Source organism: Orycteropus afer, unplaced genomic scaffold (genome assembly GCF_000298275.1).
Source record: "Orycteropus afer afer isolate SDZICR_OR568_19922 unplaced genomic scaffold, OryAfe1.0 scaffold00154, whole genome shotgun sequence".
In the NCBI taxonomy this organism is placed as follows: Eukaryota; Metazoa; Chordata; class Mammalia; order Tubulidentata; family Orycteropodidae; genus Orycteropus; species Orycteropus afer.
This window is the reverse complement of record NW_006921741.1, coordinates 4,190,383-4,210,842: the sequence shown is the minus strand read 5'-3', so window position 1 is coordinate 4,210,842 and position 20,460 is coordinate 4,190,383.

Here is a 20,460-nt window from a genome sequence, read left to right as displayed (position 1 = left end):
AAAAAAAAAAAAAAAAAGCATAATGCCTATATATTTGTTTAATGACATTTATATAACTCTAAAAGCACCACAGGGAGCTCTGGTGGTTAGAGGTTAAGGGCTTCAGCTGCTAACCAAAAGATTGGTGGTTGGACAAGACAGAAAATAACAAATGCTGGTGAGGATATGGAGAGATTGGGACTCGCATACACTGCTGGTGGGACTGTAAAATAATACAACCACTATGGAAAGCAATATGGTGATTCCTCGAAAAGTTGAAATTAGAAATACTTTTTGATACAGCAATCGCATTACTAGGTATAGATCCTAAAGAAGTGAGAGCCAGGACAAGAACAGATACATGCACACACATGTTCATTGCAGCATTATTTACAATAGCCAAAAGACGGATACAACCTAGGTGTCCGTCAGAAGAATGGATAACCAAACTATGGTACATACACACCATGGAGTACTATGCAACACGAAAGAATAACGTAGAATCTGCAAAACACCACATAACATGGATGAACTTGGAGGACATCATGCTGAGTGAAGTAAGTTAATCCCAAAGAAACCAAAAACCAAACTCACTGCCGTCAAGTTGGATCCAACTCATAACAACCCCTCCTTGGGTTTCGGAGGTGATATCTCTATGGAAGTAGATCACCCAATCTTCCTTCCAAGAAGTGGCTGGTGGGTTTGAACTGCCAGCCTTCTTGTTAACAATCAAATGCCTTAGGCACTACGCTCACAGAAGGACAAATATTGTGTTAGTTCGTTATTGTAAAAAGTCAAGGAAAGGATTATGTACGGAAGGGAACTTTCTTTGTTGGTGACCAGGAGTAGGAAGGGAGGGGAGGAAACACTGCAAAAATTTTAAAAAATCAAAAGGTTGGTTGTTAGAACTCACCAGCCACTCAGCACAAGAAAGCTGACGCAGTCTTTCAGTAAAGATTTACAGCCTTGAAACCCAATGCAGGTCACTGTGAGTCAGAATCCACTTGATGACAATGTGTTTTGGGTGTGTGTCATTTAGGTTTTATATTCTGAGGTGTAATAAATGTTGATAATAATCATAATTCAGAAGAGAAATAAATAAAGTAAATGGCTTGCATTGGTCTTGGCTTTTGTGGATGGATTTAAACATTAATTGAACTAACATCTTTAAAATTTAACTTGTTTAAGAATTTATGATTTACTCTGTACCAAGCATTCATAGTTGCCACGTATCAGATACTTATCAAAGTAGTGAATTATAATAATGAGGTGGAAGATGTGATAACAGCAATGCTAATGACAATGACATTAGCCATAGTTCTCAAACCACTTTTTTTTTTTTAATAGAGATTTTTAATTGCCAGTTTACAAATAATAATAATAAAAAAAAAACCTGGCTCATACCAGTAAGGTAACTTGTTTAATATCCCCCAACGAGGACACAATAAAGGAGCTTGATGGCATAGTACCTTAGGCGTTTGACTGCTAACTAGAAGGTCAGTGGTTCAAACCCATCAGTCACTCCTTGGAAGGAAGGTTGGGCAATCTACTTCTGTAGTGATACCTTCTCAGAAACCCAAGGAGGGATCACTATGAGTTAGATTCGACTCCACAGCAGTGCGTTAGGGCACAATATAGCTTGGATTAAAACACAAGTGTTTGTCTTCTGACAAAATAGTTATTTTATATTTATAGTTATTAATTTATAGGTAATTTAGAGTAACCATTATACACAATTCCCTAACAATTTTAAGTGTCTCCTTTATTTTTATGGTTATGTATGTTTTCAGTCTCAAAATATATGTTTGTTCTTTCTGTCTTGATTAGATCTGACAGAAGTTTATGAATTTTCTTATCTACTCTAAGAACCAAGTGTTTATTTCTTTATCAGTTTTTCTATATTTTAATTAGTTATTTTCTAATTTCCTTTTTAGCATTTCCTTCTTTCTGTTGTATTTTATTATAATTTAAAAATTACTGTAATTTTTTAACATCCTTGACATTGACTTAATTTTTATTCTTTTAAAAAATAATCATAGTCTTTAAGTCTATTAATTTGTCTCTGAATATTTTTGAAAGAATTCTATAAATATGGTATATTGTATTATCATTTCTATGACTTTCTAGTGATCTGAAATAATAACTTGATTTCCTTTATTATACAGTTTTTTTAAATGTGTTTTCTAATTTTGAAAAAGTTACCATTTATTTAGTTTTATTCCTAAATATTAGTTACTCATTTCCAGTTTTAATTCACTGTGGTCAAAGAATGTTGTCTTTATGAGGTTTGCATTTTAAAATGTACTGATTTTTTATGACATAATAAATAATAAAATTTCAAATAGTTCATTGGATACTATAAAAGAAGATATGTTTTCTGTGGGATAAATTTTTATATTTGTAATTATTAAATGTACCTTGTTAATTGTTTAATTATAGTTCTTTTTCTCTTTGTTTTTATTTACTTAGCATTCAGAGTATAGACATACATATTAAAGTTTCCCAGTAAAATTGTAATTTTATGGGATCAGGAGTATGAGGTAGAAGTGTAAGAAAGGGATAACTTTGGTTTAATCTGAACGAATTTTCTCACATGAGATTTGACTGCCAGACTATTTACGTGACACACAAATTCCACATGGGGGTACAAAGTAGAAATTGAAGTATGTGTCTTACCAGTTTTCTATCTGGATTTCTTATTTAAAATCAAACCATATGTGAGCTAGAGGCAGCTACTCAATCTAGCCTCACTACAACAGAACTAAAGAAAGTATTTCTTTCCCCAGCTAGATAAAAATTGTTGATTGGTATTATCATCAAATTCGTTATCTGTCTTTTGTTTGTTTCAAAACATTTAAATAAGTAAGGAGAAGTGAACCTGGTCCTGCTAACTAGTCACCTCTGTCTCTAAAAGAGGCAGATCATAGTCTTTAAATTTTATTGTACATTATTTCAGTATACAAAAAAAAAGAAAAAAAACTCACTGCTGTTGAGTTGGATCCGACTCATAGCCACCCTCCTTGGGTTTCCCAGGTAGTATCACTATGGAAGTAGATTGCCCAACCTTCCTTCTGAGGAGTGTTGGGACCAACTCAAAGGCAATGAAATTGTTTCAGTATAGTTGCATTTAATTTTAGGAATATGAAAATTGCATGTTAAATAAATGAATATGTGTTATTGGTTAGAGGAGCTCTGGTGGCCTAAGGCAGTTGACTGCTAACCAGAGGCAGGCAGTTCAAATCCACCAGCCACTCCTTGGAAGGAAGATTGGGCAACCTACTTCCATAGTAATACTGCCTTGGAAACTCAAAGAGGGGTCACTGTGAGGCAGCCGTTGTTTCAGTATAGTTGCTTTTAATTGCAAGAATATAAAAATTGCATGTTAAATAAATGACCATGTGTTATTGGTTTAGTGATCTAATTTCTATCTGCATATTCTTTGCCAACTATCATTATAAGAAATGGAAATGTTGATTAATCATCTGTGACTCTGAAAAGTTAACTCTTTTAAAAACCTTTCCCTCTACTGGATATATTTATGCCATATATCCATAGGAATGTCAATGTTATAAAAAAAATTAGGTATTTTGTTCCTTATATAGTATTATCCCTCATTTCAAGAGATTATTGAAAAAACTTTGTACTCCAACATGTCCTGGATCTCCTCATTCCCTTTGGTCATTTTTTTTTTTCATAGCAAATGGATGATGAAAACCTTTGAAAAAGGAAGAGTAGTTGATGTGTGTGAATTCTATAAAAGCAAGTGTTTATGTTTGTTTCCTGTGTGGGGAAGGAAATAGTATATTGACAACTATCTAGATGAGATATTTACCACAATATTATGTTCCAGTAAGTTGATTCCTTTATCTCAGATTGAAATAGTGCCATTAATTCCTTCTCTAAGAACTTGGAGGACATTATGTGAGTGAAATAAATCAATCACAGAAGGACAAATATTGTATTACTTCATTATTATAAAAAGTCAAGGAAAGGTTTATAGATGGAATGAAACTTTTTTTGTTCACTACCAGTGGTGGGAGGGGGTGGGGAGAACACTACTAGATAGGTAGAGACAAGTATTGATTTGGGTGAAGGGAAGGGCAATGTACCAAATGTGAGTGATCAACATAGGGGCATTGAAGGAAAGGAAAACATGGAGAAGTACATGGGAGGTACGGACAACAAAGATGAACCCTCTTGCATATACAATACTGCATTGTCAGTGACAGCAAGCATTGATCTCTGGGTGGATAGAAGGGTGGACAGGCTGAATGATCAGGTATGTCTAGGCAGAGTGTAGTGTGCCCATGTATAGGGTTGGCAGATGTTTCTACAAGTATTTTGTTTTGTTTTGTTTTGTTTTAAATCCTTATCTGAGGAGCAAAAAAGTGTACTAGTTAAGATTTATTCTGGTTATGACTAACATAGGCGTGGAAGTCTCTAGAGATGATCCAAATATGCCTCTGTTAAGAACATTGGATTAAAAGTTTTTAAAGAGACAGTGCCTAAAGATGGCTCAATTAGTTAAAGATTAAATTTTTTCATAAAGTTTGATACATGGAAAATTATTATTGATTGTAGTGAAAAAAATTTAACAATGTAAGAGGGGCAGAAGTCAGATTACAGGGTTAAAGGAAGAAGGGAGAAATTGGTATACAACTGGAAAGATTTTGAGCCCAAAAACATTTTCCGGCCAATGCAAGGATAATCAAAATCCCATTTTTCACACCAAACTGTAAAGATCAATTGTAATTTATTGTCAATTAAATTCCCCTCTTCTCTATTTCTATTCTGACACCAGCTGCACATGTTACAATTCTGTCTCTGACCCTGACCATGGAACTCATGGAAAGTGTGATACTTACGATTACAGTTTAATTACAGCAAAGAAGGTACAACTCAGGACTAGCATAAAGAGACACACAGGATGATCTGGGAGGGGTCCCTGTGTGAAGCTTCCACATCACAAAAAGAGCCACATTACCCTCCATGTGCATCAATGTCTTCACCAGTCCAGAAGCCCCTGGAACTTCTGTGTCCAGAGTCTTTAGTGGGTCTCATTGGATAGGCATGACTAATAGACTCATGTCCCACATGCCCTCTGAGGTCAGCTGATGTCACCTGGTATTCTTTCTGGCCTAGCCAGCCCCTACTTGAGTCACCTCATAGCATAATGCCTCAGGTATGACTTCATCAAAAAAACTTTAATCACTGGGGAAATTACAAGGTTTAGAGATTGTCTCTCACGAACCAAGCTCAAAACCAAATTCTTTGGGTAAAGTGAAACATTTTATCCCATAACTAGAAAAGAGATGAACGTAATTTTAGCCTGAAGAAAAAGATCCAGCACACAGAGAGATGTTAAAAATATGGATCACTGGTCAGCAAACTTTTTCTGTAAAAGGCCAGATAGTAAATGCTTTAGGTTTTGTAGGTCATATGACCACAACTCTGCTGTTGTAATACAAACACAGCCATAGGCAATGAATAAATAAATGGGCTAGACTGTTTTTCAATAAATGTTTATTTATACAAAGAAGCAGCAAGCCACATTTTCCCTATGGGTCATAGTCTGCTGACCCCTGAGAGACAATATAGGAAAACTGAGGAAGGAAGGGAAGGGATAGAGTGAGAATGGCTGTGGCTTTGGACTAGCTTTCCAAATCTGGATGTGGTATGCATGTGCAGGTAGAACACAACTAATGGCCTCATGTTTTCTCAAGGAGAGGTAGGGCTATGTAAAAATTCAAAGGTAAAGATGATTAAAGACAAGGAGGAAAAAGTTTTTTGACTCTGGAAACTTTGACTATGTAACGCAACAAACTCAATGCATTGCTGTCAAGTCAGATCCAACTCATAGTGACCCCTCCTTGGGTTTTCCAGGTGGTATCAATGAACCACCAGCCTTCTGGTTAGCAGTCGAATGGCTTAGGCACTCTGCCACCAGAGCTTCCTTGACTATGTAGAAGTTATTATTGGTATGAGCATGTGATTTCCTTTGCCAGAGAGCTTCACCCTCTGAGTGCTACTCTTCAGAGAGACCAGCTCAGTATTGATCTGAGGTTTTGCTGAGCTGGTACAGCTGAATGATTGAATCAAAGATATTGGTGAGATAGTAGTTTAGATGAATAGCCATTAGTTTTAAATTGGATAGAGAAGAAAAACAACAAGACACCAAAAAAAGGGGAGAAACTGCATACTAAAAAAAAGTGGAGAGATTATTCAGTATCTCTGAGGTTGTAGAACAGTAGTTGGAAAGGGAGTGAAGAACTGTAAGGTAGGACATTGAGATAAAAAATTTATAATAACTCAATAAATGTTCAATACATATATTTTGATAGATTGATGTCCTGAGTAAAGCTTACCATCTAAGGCTGAAATAGGTGCAAAAGAGAAAAATATACATTAGTCATATTTCAATGGCTATTGTTGTTATGTGCTGTTGAGTTGGACCTGACTCATAGCAAACGCTCCTTGGGTTTCCGAGGTGGTATCACTACAGAAGTAGATTGCCCAACTTTCCTTCTGAGGAGTGGCTGGTGGGTTTGAACCACCAGCCTTCTGGTTAGCAGTCAAGTGCCTTAGACACTGTGCTACCAGAGCTCCTTTCTAGTGGCTAGAATTTTGATTTTAAAGAATAGCAATCAATGTCAGTATGATTATTATATGAAATCACCCTGAGTTAAATTCAGTAAGAACGACATGAAAATTTGACAATGACAACTTTATCTATAGTTTCTTTTTTACATTTATTTAAAAAAAAAATCAATTTTTTCAATTTTTTCACAGGTGTTAATCCTGTGAATTTAAGACATTATGTTGTGTATGTTTTGAGGTGAAATACATAATGCACTATACTATGAAAGACTAGTAGTTTATTTAATATTACTTTTTTTGAAAACAGCAACTTGTGTAGCAAGGAGGGGCAGCTTACTTATAACATATACTAATCTCTCATTTTAGGAAACATGTTTTCATTAGCTAAATAAATAAATAAATAAATGTACTGCCTTCGAGTAGGATCCAGCTCATAGTGACCTCTCGTTGGATTTCCAAGGTGATATCACTACAGAAGTAGATTGCCCAACCTTCCTTCTGAGGAGTGGCTGGTGGGTTTGAACTGTCAGCCTTCTGGTTAGCAGTCAAATGCCTTAGGCACTATGCCACCAGAGCTCCTTTTCATTAGCTAGTCTCCTATAATTAAAAAGTAAAATGTTAGACTGCAGCATAAATTAGTGTGTTGAAATTTATGACTACAGACAAGACAAGATAATGTATTTAGAAGAATAAACTATGTTATCCAACTTTAAAATAGTAAGTGGAGTCCCTAGGTGGTGGAAACGGTTTATGTTCTTGGCTGCCAACCTGTAGGTGGGAGATCCAAATACTCGGATATACTTCCGAAGAATGTCCTGGTGATCTACTGCATTAAAATTGGCCTTGAAAACTCTGTGGAGCTCAGTTCTACTCTTAAACACATGAGGTCACCACGATCATAGTCAGCTTAGCGACAGCACATTCATTTACTCTCTGGAAATTAAACCAAAATGGACCATGTTACAAAGGAGAGGATTTTCAAGCATGGCAGTTTGAAGAGCAATGCCAATTACACACAGTTTTGCTCTTTACTCCTGTAAAATTGGCACATAATCTTTTCAGTGATTCTCAGCCCTCCTGATAGTTTCTCTGAGCGTTACCAGTGTCCTTTGACTAATGCTGTTCTGATTAAAGGCTAAAAATGGTCAATTACCCTAAAAGGAAGTTTTCCAAAACAACATTTTAGCTGCCTTTAAGGAAGAAGAAAGACACCTTTCTTCTGAATCTAGAGGAAAGGAGTTAAACATGATGGTGGGCATAGATAGGTTTGTAGGTGTGGCAGTAGAAAGTTCCCTGATAACTTTGAGTCAGATGACTTGCTGAGGGAAACAGGAAAGGACATAGGATCACCTGGCAGTGGTGAGGACCCTGCTTAGATATCACAAATTTGATATAATTACCAATTCTCAGAGTACTTTCATTTTCTCCAGTTGCAAAGAGTAACCTAAATGTAGAGGTAGAGAAAGCTAATCATAGGACTGATACAGGTTCAGGGTGTATCCAAAGAGGTGTATGGAACTGATACGTATTAGGAGTTCAGAGTGGGGTTTTAAAGTATAAATCATTTAACTTATCTTTTCTTGTGGGGATCTAAGCTTTATAACCAAAGAAGGCAATAAATGAATAAATACTGCAGTACTAATGTCTGGCTTGAAATAGTTCCTTTACCCTTGGGAAGAGCCAGAAATAATAGGGAAAGGATTACATGCAATCTTTCCCCTCTAAGAGAGTACTGGTAGGGGACTGAGGTGACAGATTACCAGTTGAGGCTATAGAGATGCCTTTTACTTTCCATCTGTTTGCTTCACTGGTATAGTTTCTGATGAGAGTGAGTCATCTTTAGGTAATACCCAGTCTTTCCTGAGTTAAAACTCTACATATGTAAGGAAGACTTTCAGAGAATTAAAATATATTGAGTACCAAATATGATATAGGTTATGGGCTGGGAACTCTATGATATTATTTCACTTATTCTTTATACAAAACTATGGAGGGAAAATATTATTTTATCATTTTTCTGCTTTTATATATAAGGAAATTGAAGCTCAGATAAGTTAAGTAAATTTCTCAGAGTCACAGAGCTGACATAGAAAGAACCTGTAATTTACACCCAAGTGAAAGAAAAGAGCCAAAGAGAAGATTTTAAAGGGTGGCTTGAGAAGACAAAGTATTATAATGAAATGTGCAAAGACCTGAAGATAGAAAACCAGAAGGGAAGAACATGCTCAGCATTTCTCAAGCTGAGAGAACTGTAGGAAAAATTCAGGCCTCAAATTGCTATATTGAGGGATTCTATGGGCAAAATATTGAATTGTTCAGTAAACATCAAAAGAAGATGGAAGGGGAATATACGAGTTGTACCAAAAAGAATTGATTGACAATCACATATTTCAGGAGGTAGTATATGACCAAGAACCAGTGGTTTTGAAAGAAGTCCAAGCTGCACTGAGGGAATTGGTGAAAAACAAGGCTCCAGGAATTGATGGAATATCCATTGTGATATTTCAACAAAAGGAGTGCCACTGGAGGTACTTATTCATTTATGCCAGGAAATTTGGAAGACAGCTACCTGGCTTACTGACTGGAAGAGATCGATATTTGTGCCCCTTCTAAAGAAAGGTGATCTAACAGAAAGTGGAAATCATTGAACAATATCGTTGCTATCACCCTAAGTAAAAGTTTGCTGACGATAATTCAACAATGGATGCAAAAGTATGTTGACAAGGAACTTCCAGCAATTCAAGCTAGTTTCAGAAGAGGACATGGAACTAGGAATATCATTGCTGATGTCAGATGGATCTTGGCTCAAAGTAAAGAATACCAGAAAGATGTTTAATTGTATTTTATTGACTATGCAAAGGTATTCAACTGTGTAGATCATAACAAATTATGAATTACATTGCGAAGAATGGGAATTCCAGAACACTTAATTGTGCTCATGAGGAATATGTACATAGGTCAGGAGGCTGTTGTTTAAATAGAACAATGGGAGACTGCATGGTTTCAAAGCAGGAAGGATGTGTGTCAGGGTTGTATCTTTTCACCATACTTATTCAATTTGCGTGCTGAGCAAATAATCCGAGAACCTGGATTATATGAAGAAGAATGCAGCATCAGGATTAGAAGAGACTCATTAACAACCTGCGATATGCAGATGACACAACCTTGCTTGCTGAAAGTGAAGATGACCTGAAGTACTTAGTGATGAAGCTCAAAAACTACAGTGTTCAGTGTTGATTACACATCAACATAAAGAAAATGAAAATCTTCACAACTGGAGCAATAAGCAACATCATGATAAAAGGAGAAAAGATTAAGGTTGTCAGGGATTTCATTTTACTTGAATCTACAGGCAATATCCATGGAAGCAGCAGTCAAGAAATCAGATGTGTTATTGCACTGGGCAAATCTGCTGCAAAAGACTTCTTCCAAGTGTAAAAAAGCAAAGGTGTCATTTTGAAGACTAAGGTGGACCTAGCCCAAACCATGGTATTTTCAGTCACCTTATATGCATGTGGAAGCTGGACAATGAATAAGACTGCAGAAGAGTTTATGCCTTTTATTGTGGTGTTGGTGAAGAAAACTGAAAATACCATGGACTGCCAGAAGAACGAACTAATCTGTCCTGGAAGAAGTGGAGCTGGAATGCTCCTTGGAAGCGAGAATAGCCAGACTTCATCTCACCTACTTTGGTCATGTTGTCAAAAGGGACCATTCTCTGGAGAAGGCTATCAGATATCAGATAGAGGGTCAGAGAAGGGGAAGATCCTCAACAAGATAGAGTAACACAATGGCTGCAATGATGGGCTGAAGCATGGCAAGGATGGTGAGGATAGCTCATATCCCAAGAGAGAGCCAGGCAGAAGATGTGTCTCCTTTTAAGACCAAGTCTTGAAAGGAATATACCACTACTTCTCCCATACTCAGTTAATTGAGGAAGTTAGAAAGGGCTCCCATGTTCAACAGAAGGGGACATATACTCCACCTCCTATTATGTGTTGGTAAGGTTCTAGAAGAGCAAGTGAAACAGAAAATCCTGTTGCAACTGCTATTGGAAAATACAATCTGCCATAAAATAATACTAACTCTGAAGACAGATTAAAGACACTAAATATTTCCAAATGTCAAATGGAATAATGGAAGATATCTAATATTTATAGAAGGCTTTCTATGACCTAGTCACTTCATATGCATGACTTTATTTATTGCTTAAAATAATTCTTCTCATTCTATAAATGACAAAACAGGTCATCCAAGAGTGATGAGATCTATCTAAGGTAACCTAACTTATAAGTTGCAGAGCCCAAATTCAAACTAAGTTTTTCTGATTCCAAAATCCATTCTTTTTTTGTTTTGTTTTTTCCTCTCTCTCTCTTTCATGTTAGCAAGTAATAGTTATAGGGAAAATACTCATTTGACATTATATTAATTCAATTTTTCTATTAATGAGAAAAGTCATTTTCTTATCTTACTTTAATATTTCATATCCATAATGATAACCCCCAAAGCAATGATATATCTAATTTATCTGTTTAATCAGATGAGCAGTCAATATTTTATCATTTTCATTACCACTCTAGTGGTAAATACAATTCATTGCTTCATATAATAATTATATTTATGATTGTAATACCTACTAAAACCCACTGCTATTGAGTTGATTCTGCCTCATAGCAACCCCCACTGGGTTTCCAAGGTGGTAAATCTTTATGGAAGCAGATTGCCCTATCTTCCTTCTGCGGAATGGTTGGTGGATTTAACTGCCAAACTTCTGCATAGCAATCAAATGCCTTAGGCACTGCACCACCTGAGCTCCTTATAATACTCACTACATTGTATTACAATTATCTGTTTATATATATAACCAAGCTGTAGTCTCCATGAAAGCAGGAAAAATGTCTAATTAGTCTAAGTGCCTCTAACACCCAGAATAGTAAGGAGTACTCACAGTAGTAAATGCTGAAGCAACAGATTGTACTATTGTGAATACATACCGTGTTCTTCTGCTTACCAGGTTATTTGATAAACCAGAAAACTCCACTCCCTGTCTGTAGTGGAAAAAAGAAGTCTTGTAAAGAATATAGAATCTTGTTACTTATCTTCACATAGTATAAAGTAGATTTATATGTAAATGAGATCAGTTTGTGTTAAAGACATAAAGGCAAAAATTTCTTATAGAGGAAGAGTTTTAAGAATAGATACATGGAGAAACTGAAGCCCAGAGATGTAAACAGTATGATTTAAGATTGCACAACTAGCTAAATTCTAAGAAAGCATTACCACTCATGTTTACTTGCTCTGTCATTCTTTCTAATTTCTTTCTTTTTTTTTTTCCACTTAAAATCTTTTTATTGTTGTAAAAGTATAGATAACACACCTTTTGCCAATTTGACATTTTTTACTTGTATGGTTCCCTGAGACAAGTTTTATCAATCATGTTGTGCAACCATAAACTATATGGTGTAGTGCCTAAGGCATTTGGCTGCTAACCAGAAGGCTGGTGGTTCAAACCCACCAGCCTTGGAAGGAAGGTTGGGCAATCTACTTCTGTAGGGATACCACCTCAGAAACCTAAAGAGGATCTGACTCAACGGCAGTGAGTATGGTTTTGGTTTATTTTCCATTACCATAAGCAGAAACTCAATGCTTTCTACACAGTGCTTCACTCTTCCCACCTCCCAGCACCTGAGTAACTACTATTAAACTCTAATCTCTATACATTTCTTGATTCTAGATATTTCATATTAGTGATCATACAATATTTGTCCTTTTATGATTGACTTTTTTTTCACTCAGCATAGCGTCTTCAAGGTTCAGCCATTTTGTGGCATGTGTTAGGACTTCATTTCTCTTTATGACAGAGTAATATTCCATTGTATTTGTGTACCACATTTTGTTAACCCATTCATCTCATGATAGACATTTCAGTTGTTGCTACCTTTAGGCTATTGTGAATAGTGTGCTCCAATGAGCCTTGTTGTACATGTATGTGTCTGTTTATGTTGCTAGTGTGAAGCTTCTTAGGCATTTTACCTAAGAGTAGACTTGCTGAGTCATATGGTAGCTCTATGTTTAACTTTTTGAGGAACTACCAAACTGCTTTCTATAGCTACTGTACCACTTTCCATTACCACCAGGTATGAATGAGGGTTCTAATTTCTCCACATACTCATCAATATTTGTTATTTTTTGTTTTATTTATTTTTATTATTATTTACTCTTATCCATCCTAAACCCACTAAAAGCCAAACCTACTGCCAATGAATCTATTTCAACTAGCAGCTCCCATTGGGTTTCCAAGGCTGTAAATCTTTACAGAACTAGATTGCCTCATCTTCTTCCCGTGGAGCAGCTGGTGGGTTTGAACCACTGACCTTCTGGTTAGCAGCCAAATGCCTTACACACCATGCTACCACAGCTCCTCTCTTATCCATCTTAAACCAAAAAAAAAAAACCTCATTGCCATCAGTCAATTCTGAGATTCATAGCTAGCCCTAGTGGTTTTCTGAGGTGGTAAATCTTTATAAAGTAGATTGCCGCATCTTCCTTCTGGGGAGTAGCTGGTGGGTTTGAACTGCCAACCTTCTGGTTAGCAGTCAAATGCCTTAGGCACTGTGCCACCCTGTTGTTGTTATGTGCTATCGAATCAGATCCGACTCATAGAGAACCCCTCCTTGAGTTTCTGAGGCAGTATCACTACGGAAGTAGGTTGCCGAACCTTCCTTCCAAGGAGTGGCTGGTGGGTTTGAACTGCCAGCCTTCTGGTTAGGAGTCAAGTGCCTTAGGCACTACGCTCTCTATGAGTCAGTCCGACTTGACAGCACATAACAACAACACAATGGCAGATGAAGGTGGTGCAGTGGTTAAAGGCTCTGCTGCTAATTAAAAGATTGGCAGTTTGAACACACCAGCTGCTCTGGGAAGAAAGATGTGGCAATCTGCTTCCCTAAATATGACAGCCTTGGAAGCCCTGTGGGGCAGTTCTCGTTGGTGCTATAGATTCTCTGTGAGTCAGAATCAACACGATGGCAACGGGTTTGTATTTTTTGGTACTAAGGCATTTGACTGCTAACCAGAAGGCTGGCGGTTCAAACCTACCATCCCCTGCTCCGAAGGATGATTGAGCAATCTACTTCCATAAAGATATCGCCTTGGAAACCCAAGGAGGGGTCAATAGCAGTGAGTTTGGTTTTGGTTTTTGTATGACATTGAACGTCTTTTCATGTGGTTATTGGCCATTTATATATCCTCTATAGTGAAATGTCTATTCAGATCACTTACTCATTTTTTGATTGGAATGTTTGTCCTATTCCTGTTAAGTTGAAGGAGTTCTTTATATATTTTGGATATTCAACCCTTATCCAATATATGGTTCCCAAAATTTTTCTCCCAGTTTTTAAGTTGCCTTTTAGTTTGCTATGAAGCCTATTGATGGACAGATGTTTGTGTTTTCTGTTTGTTATTGTTGTTTGTTTGTTTTAATTTTGATGAGTTTCCAGTTAATGTAATTTGTTTTTTGCTTGTGCTTTTGGTGTTATATCTAAGAATCTGTTGTTAAAGACTAGGAATTGAAACATTAGTCCTATGTTTTCTTAAAATAATTTTATGTCATACATTTAGGTCTTTGATCATTGAGGGCTTTCCCCTCTTTCATCGACCCTCCACTTTACCAAGTATGACATCCTTCTCCAGGGAATGGTCCCTTCTCATAACATGACCAAAGTAGGTGAGAAGAAGTCTGGCCATTCTCGCTTCCAATGAGAATTCTGGCTGCACTTCCTCCAGGAAAAATTTGTTAGATCTTTTAGCAGGCCATGGTCCTTTAGCCATTTTTCACCAGCACCACAACTCAAAAGCATCAACTCTTCTTTGATCTTCCTTATTCATTGTCCAACTCTCACATGCATATGAGGCAGTAGAAAAATATCATGGATTGTGTCAGGCACACCTTTGTCCTCAGGGAGACATCTTTGCTCTTCAGCACTTGAAAGAGGTCCTTTGAAGCCGATTTGCCCAGTGCTGTATGTCATTTGATGTCCTGACGCTGCTTCCACTGGCATCGATTGTAGAACCAAGCAATGTGAAGTCTTTGGCAAGTTCAATTTTCTCTCCATTTATTGTGATGCTGCTTATAGGTCCAGTTTTGAGAATTTTTGTTTTCTTTATATTGAGATGTAACCCATATTGCAAACTGTCGTCTTCAATCTTCAACAGTAAGTGCTTCAAGTCATCCTTACTTTCAGCAAGCAAAGTTGTGTTGTCACTATATTGCAGGTTGTTATATTCTTCCTCCAATCTTGATGCCATATTCTTCTTCATATAGTCCAGCTTCTCAGATTATTTGCTCTGCATATAGATTGAATAAGTATGGTGAAAGGATACAACCCTGACACACTACCTTCTTCATTTTAAACCATTCAGTGTCCCCTTGTTCTGTTCGAATAACAGCCTCCTGGTCCAAGTACAGGTTCCTCATGAGTACAATTAAGTGTTCTGGAATTCTGATTATTCTCAATGTGATCCATAATTTGTTATGATCCATACAATTGAATGTCTTTGTATAGTGAAAAAAACACAAATAAACATCTTTCTGGTATTCTTTGCTTTCAGCTAAGATCCATCTGACATCAGCAATGACATCCCTCATTTCACACCCTCTTCTGAATCCAGCTTGCATTTCTGGAAGTTCTCTGTCAATATACTGCTGCAAACGTTTTTGCATTATCTTCAGTAAGATTTTACTTGCATGTGATATTAATGATATTGTTCAATAAATTTTCACATTCTGTGGGATCACCTTTCTTTGGAATGGGTACAAATATGGATCTCTTCCAATCAATTGGCCAGGTAGCTGTCTTCCAAATCTTTTGGCATAACTGAGTGCCTCCAGTGAGGCATCCATTTGTTGAAAGATTGCAGTGGGTATCTTGTCAATACCTGAAGCCTTGTTCTTTACCAGTTCCTTCAGTGGAGCTTCTACTTCTTTCTTCAATACCATTGGGTCTTGAACATATGATGCCTCCTAAAATGGATGAAGATCGACCAGTTCTTCTTGGTACAGTGACTGTGTAATCCTTCCATCTTCTTTTGATGCTTACTGCATCATTCAATATTTTGCTGATAGAATCTTTCAATATTGCAACTTGAGGCTTAATTTTTTCCTCAGTTCTTTCAGCTTGAGAAATGCCGAGCATGTTCTTCCCTCTTGGTTTTCTAACTCCAGGTCTTTGCACATTTTGTTATAATAATTGGCTTTGTCTGCTCAAGCTGCTCTTTGGAATCTTCTGTTCAGCTCTTTTATCTTGTCATTTCCTCCATTGGCTTTAGCTACTCTCTGTTCAAGGGCAAGTTTCAGAGTCTCTTCTGACATCCATTTTGGTCTTCTTTTCTTGTCTTTTTAATGACCCCTTGCTTTCTTCATGGATGATGTTCTTCATGTCATCCCATAATTCTTCTGGTTTTCAGTCACTGGTGTTCAATGCATCAAATCTATTCTTTAGATGGTCTCTAAATTCAGGAGGCATATATTCCAGGTCTTATTTTGGATCTTGCGGACTTGTTTTAATTGTCTTCAACTTCAATTTGAACTTGCATATGAGCAGTTGATGGTCTGTTCCACAGTCAGCTCCTGGCCATGTTTTGGCTGAAGATACTGAGCTTTTCCATCACCTCTTGCCACAGATATAGTCAATCTGATTTCTGTGTACTCCATCTGGTGAAGTCCACATGTATAGCCGCCATTTGTGTTGTTGAAAAGAGGCATTTGCAATGGATAAGTCATTGATCTCTGCCCTATAGGGTCACTATAAGTCAGAATAGACTCAACAGCAATGGGTTTTTCTTTGCATAAAGGTAAAGATTTTGATAGATTGCATGTTGAGATATGATTCAACTCTATGTATTTGATGTGTCTATGAAATAGCCCTCCATGGACAAAATGGAAAGAAGGGTCTTATTTCAATTATGTTTTTCTCAGAGGCAAAAGTGTTGTTATAGAAACAGTACTAAATATGAAGTAAAAATTCTGGCATTTACCAGATATGTGTCCTGTAGCAAGACGTTTTATGCTTCTGAGTCTCAATTTCTTTATTGTATAATTGTTTTAGTGGTCGTGATGGTTAATTTATATGTCAACTTGATTAGGTTATGATTCTTACTGGTTTGGCACATTGGACTGATTGCTTTTATATAATATAATCACTTCCATGATGTGATCTGATGTGAGAGAAGTTCCATCAAGGGTGTGGCCTGCATCCAATACATATACATATACATATATATATACATATACATATACATACACACACACACACACACACATGTTATATATATATCCCCACACACACCCACTGGTTTAGCTTTTCTAGAGAACCCAACCTAAGACAGCAGTTCTCAACCTGGGGTGTTACAACTCTCAGGTTATTTGGAAATAAAAAGTGAATTTTTGTTTGTCGTCATGACTCAGGGCATTATTGTGATAATAAACGAATAAAGCTCAGGGAAATTAAATATTCTTCAAATGTATGGGACAGGCTCATGCAATGAAAAATTTCTTGACCAAAATGTTAAAGCAAAATGCTAAAGGCAAATTGTGTTTGAGAAAACATGTTTTAGTCTCAATAAATGATTAAAAGGTGAATCAATGGTCATTTCTTTGCCTTAGGAAACAAAAAGCAATTAGTATTTCTTGTCTTGTTTTCTTTCAATGTGACTTTAAATTATCTTACAAGAGTTTAGGCTTTAAGGAAGCCCATTAATGGAACTAACAAGCAAAACAGAGTGCTGGGTCAAGTTCTGGGATGTGTTCTGGGGAATTCACTTGAGTCATTGTTGGATCTTCTGAGAGGTCAGTTTACATATAACTCAAATTACTGTGTCTTTGGACGGTACATGTAGGAGAGAGAAAAAAGTAGTTATAGAAGAAAAGGTTCAGACGGTGCACAGTGGAGCTGGCTTTACCAGCCCATTAGGAAGCTTTACAGAGAGGACAAGCCAGGGACATGTGTATCTTCTAATCATATATAAATCAAGTTGGAACTTGTGCTTAATGGAATTGGGTTTGAACTTTCAGAACATCTTTCAGGAGGCTGAGTGCTATTTATGGTCTTTTGGTGGTAAGGATGCTGACACATCCTTTTATTACTAGAACTTAAAATAAAATACAGCATCGGGGTGCCTTTATCCTATTTCATGAAGATTGGAAAATTTTTACTATTTCTTTAGAAGAAAGACATTAGTCTCTTGATTAAGCAAGGGCATTGTGATAAATTTATCAGCTCCTGTTATATAGGAAAGGAGCTCTGGTAGTACAGTGTCTAAGGCATTTGACTGCTAACCAGAAGGTTGGTGGTTCAAACCAACCACTCCCTGGAAGGAAGATGGGGCAATCTACTTCCATAAAGATTTACTGCCTAGAAACCCAATGGGGGTCACTATGAATTGGAATTGACTCAATGGCAGTGGGTTTGGTTTGGGTATTATATAGAAAGTGAAGTATAAATCCTCATTTTATAGATAATCACATTTTAAGCATTTAAATATATTTCAAATTGTATTCATCTTTGGTTCATGTTTTAACTGTGTTTTCCCAACAAGATGAAATATTTTTGACTATACATATTCTAACTTATACTTCTTATTGCCTACATCGTTGAGTACAATGCTAGGTGCTTGGTTAGGATTATTTGAGTACTTACTCAGAGTTGTTGAATTGAATTCATTCAAGAGATCACAGATGCTCCAGAAACTTACCTTTGTATGGAGGATCCTTTCAGGAACTGTGACAGAGCAAATGTGGACTTGAATTTACTAGCTTAGTTACTTGTTAGTTATGTGACCCAGAGGCAGATAGAATCTGATAAATAGTAAGTGCTGGATATGTCAGTTTCTCTTTGAAGCTGTGTGAACTCTACTTGCGTCATTTAGAGAAATTAATAGTGATAGCTACCATCTTTTGAGTTCTATTTAAAAATGTATGCCATTTTTAAATTGAGCTTTTTAATATTTCCATGAGTGGAATATATAAACCAGTAATAGTCAATAAAATGTTTTTTATAAAAGGGAAACAATACATCTGTGTTGTTAAGGGTAGAAAAAGTTATTTACTCTAAATTTATTTGAGTGATCTCTTTTGATGTTTATAGTCTAAGTCTTTCCAGTTTATATAACCTCTTTCTTTTCTCTTATTTATGTAAGTTCTGCACTTGGCCTACAATATTTGAAGATGTACTGCCAAAGAATTATTTTAATGCTGTTGCTAATAAAAATATTTATGGCTTGCTTTTGTACAAAGGTCCTAGAGACCATGGGAAGCAATTTGCTTTAGCACCCCAATCAATAAATGATTGATTGCATTTATTTTGTTTCTTATGGCTTTTGATTTGATTTTTCACTGGAATTGTTATTTGGTATCAGTGAATTTTATTTTCATTTTAACTTTTCTTTCAAATAGAATAGAGGTTTCATTCCTTTGGGAAAGTTATAATAGGTTTCTGGAGACCAGTAGGTCTTCTATGAGCATTATTAAGGCAAAAGGTTAGTTTCATTACTTAACTTGCTTACCATGGCCTACCTTCCCTTCCCCTCTGGCTTCATCTTCTGCCATTATCCCCTTAATTTCCTATACTTCAACTCTACAGACCAATTTCCTACCTTAGAGCTTTTGCCCTTGCCACCTTTTCTTTCTAGATTGCTCTGCCCCTAGATTTTCATGAGACTGGCTCCTTCTTATCTTTCAAAGCCTAACTCAAATGTCACCTCTACAGAGAAGTCTTTCCTAACCATTGAATTAAAAATAAGTTGTCTATTAGTCACTCTTTATAATGCCAACATCTTTTATTTCATTCTTGTTGTTGTTGTTGTTATGTGCCGTCGAGTCAGCCCTGACTCATAGCGACCCCTCCTTGGGTTTCCGAGGCAGTATCACTACGGAAGTAGGATTGCCCAACCTTCCTTCCGAGGAGTGGCTGGTGGGTTTGAACCGCCAGCCTTCTGGTGAGCAGGCAAGTGTCTTAGCCACTATGCTACCAGAGCTCCCTTATTTCATTCTAGCATTATTCTAATACTAATAGCATTAAAATTAGAAATGTTTTTATTTGTTTATCCATTTTTTTTTTGTCAGTCTCTATTCCACCCAGAATATAAATTCCATGAGAGGAGAACTGTTCACCACAGAATCCATAAGATTTAGACAACTACTGTCATATAGTAGGTATCAATGAATACTTATTCATTGAATGAATGAGGTAAATCATAGTGAAAACTAATAATGTCTGCAATTTCTTTCTTTAAAAATTATTAGACTGTTCTGCTTAAAAGGAGACCTAGAGGATATCTTACTGAAATTTTCATTTTTAAATCTAGAAACTGAGGTCCAGAGAGGTAGATAGATTTTTCTTGATTTCACAAAACTAGACAGAGTCAAGTTCTGTGTCCTATCATGTTGTATTTTCATTACAGCTTGCTTCTAGTAGTAGAAATAATCTGAGTAGTCTTATCCCACTCCCACTGCTGTTGAGTTGGATCTGACACATAGCGACCCCTCCTTGGGTTTCCAAGTCAGTATCACTATGGAAGTAGATTGCCCAATCTACCGTCCGAGGAGTGACTGGTGGGTTTGAACCATCAGTCTTCTGGTCAGTAGTCAAATGCCTTAGGCACTACACCACCAGAGCTCCTGAGTAGTTTCACACAGGTCTACAGATACTTATCTATAACTCTAAAATCCCAAATCTCAGAAAAACCATAAATTTTGTTTAACCATGGGATAGAAACTCATTTGCTGGTAAAACCATAATAAAAATTAATGTTAGACTATTTATAGTTTTTGTGTATTCTACGTAGTGTGACCATTCATATATTCCATTGCAGAAATGCTAATGTTTG